The sequence below is a fragment of the Lipotes vexillifer genome, unplaced genomic scaffold (assembly GCF_000442215.2).
Source record: "Lipotes vexillifer unplaced genomic scaffold, Lipotes_vexillifer_v1.1 scaffold384, whole genome shotgun sequence".
In the NCBI taxonomy this organism is placed as follows: domain Eukaryota; kingdom Metazoa; phylum Chordata; class Mammalia; order Artiodactyla; family Lipotidae; genus Lipotes; species Lipotes vexillifer.
In genome coordinates this window covers 4,043,319-4,045,840 of record NW_006793498.1, presented here as the reverse complement: position 1 = coordinate 4,045,840, position 2,522 = coordinate 4,043,319, and the positions used below count along the sequence as shown (strand labels likewise).

The 2,522-nt window shown below is 49.1% G+C and overlaps 1 protein-coding gene across 1 annotated transcript in view; it reads right to left on the bottom strand.

Annotated features, from left to right (window-relative positions):
• ERICH6B (glutamate rich 6B) overlaps positions 1 to 2,522 on the bottom strand; it is a 42,442-nt gene that overhangs the window by 26,968 nt on the left and 12,952 nt on the right. The gene's annotated exons all lie outside the window — the stretch shown is intronic.

Genomic DNA, 2,522 nt, shown 5'->3' with positions numbered 1-2,522 from the left:
ACCCACACACCCCCACTCTCTCTCTCTCTCTCTCTCTCTCTCTCTCTCTCTCTCTCTCTCTCTCTCTCTCTCTCTCTCTCTCTCTCCATTCCTAATGGCAAGGAAGCAGAGGCGAGCTGCCCCCTCCCCTCTCATGGGAGCAGCAGGATGTGAGCTCGGTCTGTGATGAGAAGCCTCCCCACCTGGGCAGGATCAGTGCTGCCAGCGCATCAGCTGAGCCCGAGCCCTCCACAGCCAGGGAGCTCTCCAACTTCGAAGGACACACATCCTACCATAAATGGCTCCAGCTGTTGGGAATCATGTCTATTTCTTAACTAATTTTCCTCAAGCTGGCCCTGTTCTAGCCCTTCCGTGCAGATGGAGAGGTCAGGTCTTGGTTTTGTGTGTCAGCTCATCAGGTATTTGAAGGCAGTTATCCTGTCTCAGAGTCACGTGTCTTCCAGACTTAACGCCCTCATTTGCTTCAGCAGTTCTTTGTACGATGTGGTCTCCAGGTTGGCCTAACACCACCCTCTCCTCGAGCCCCGGCCAGTCTGCCTCTAACCCTCATAGAGTGTGGGATCCCCCAAAGTGAACAGCGGCCCCAGGGTTGCTTCTGCAGTGCAGGCTAGAACAGGACCCATCTCCCTCTACATAACCTTTTAATTGTTCTTGGTTATATTAACTATTCTGGCAGTCACACCAGTCATACCATTGACTTATTGAGCCTGTGGTTGAGTAAATCATCTGCAACAGACAGGGCATTCCCCCCATTGTCCTCCTCCATCCTGTTTTTGTGGGCCTAAGAGCAGGGTCTAATCTAAATTACCATTCTGTTTTATCTAGCCAGTCCCGATCCAGTGTTTCTGCCTGTCAAGAACTTTTAGAATCTGATCACATTATTGGCATCACCCAACAGCTGCCAGTCATGTACAGATATAAATATTCCTCCTACATCTGTATCCGAGTCTGTGGATACAGACTGGACAGAGCCCTGTGGCTCCTGACTGGAAATTGGGTTGACTCTGATCCTTAAACAGTATCTCTGGATGGTTATTCAGTAGCGATCATGCCGTTGTCTTGCACTAGCATCTACCTGGTATTTGTCTATGTCGTCCATAGGAACATGAGGAAGGCTTTGAAAAAGAAATGTGTTTTGGAATTCGGGCCTCCAAATTCCACAGTTCCCTGACCTAATAACCTTGTCAAAAAGTGACCTAAAAGCCAGTATTACTTGATCTGTTCTTATTGATCCTATGCTGGTTCCTTGTGGTCATTTTGCTCTCGGTATTTGCCCCAGATTGGTCACAGGCTCATTTCCCCAGTTTTTCAAAAACCGTAAACATGATTAAGCTCTTCTCTCTCTGTAGATATTCTGGGGTAGACTTTATCTCGGTCAGGACACAGCAGTTACCATTCTTTTCTGATCATCTCACCAATCTTTGGTGTCTGCTATTCCTTTTTTATTTTTAGATGTTGGGGGTAGGAGTTTATTAATTAATTTATTTTTGCTGTGTTGGGTCTTCGTTTCTGTGCGAGGGCTTTCTCTAGCTGTGGCAAGCGGGGGCCACTCTTCATCATGGTGCGCGGGCCTCTTACTATCGCGGCCTCTCTTGTTGTGGAGCACAGGCTCCAGACGCGCAGGCTCAGTACTTGTGGCTCACGGGCCTAGTTGCTCCGCAGCACGTGGGATCCTCTCAGACCAGGGCTCGAACCCGTGTCCCCTGCATTAGCAGGCGGATTCTCAACCACTGTGCCACCAGGGAAGCCCTCCTGGTGTCTGCTGTTTCTTGCCTAACTTTGCTGTACGCTTTTGAATCTGAAGATCATCTTCCTTCACAGAGAAGTCAGAATTCAATAGCAATGGAAGAGCATGATTTTCTTTGAATCGTTCCTCAGCAGGCACTAAACGGTGGCTCTGTGCACCTTGATCTACTTTTTGCCGGAATCATATTTGAAAAGGGCCCCCCTTCCTTTGTTGCTGCCTGCAGTGTTATTATTACTACTTTTTGGTAAGAGTACGTTTACCCTGGACTTCAGCTCTCCTGACACTTTTCTCAACGTTTGAGACATTTTCCTACTTTTATCGTAGGTAACAATCATATCTTTTTTAACCTCTGCATGTGATCTTTCAAAATCCGAGTCCACTGAAAGGATCTCTGTGCAAACACTACTTTGCACTTTTTTTTTTTTTTTTGCGGTACGTGGGCCTCTCACTGCTGTGGCCTCTCCCGTTGCGGGGCACAGGCTCCGGATGCTCAGGCTCAGCGGCCATGGCTCACGGGCCCAGCCGCTCCGCGGCCTGTGGACCTTCCCGGACCGGGGCACGAACCCGCGTCCCCTGCATCGGCAGGCGGACTCTCAACCACTGCACCACCAGGGAAGGCCTCGACTTTGCACTTTGGGGAGCTTTCCAACCCTCTTCTTCATCTGGCCAGGTGACTTGAAGTAACTACTCCAACTGATAGCACTTGCCCCTCTCTGTTTATCCTCACCCACGTTTCTATACATAGTGTCTCCATGTGTACATATTCTATACACAG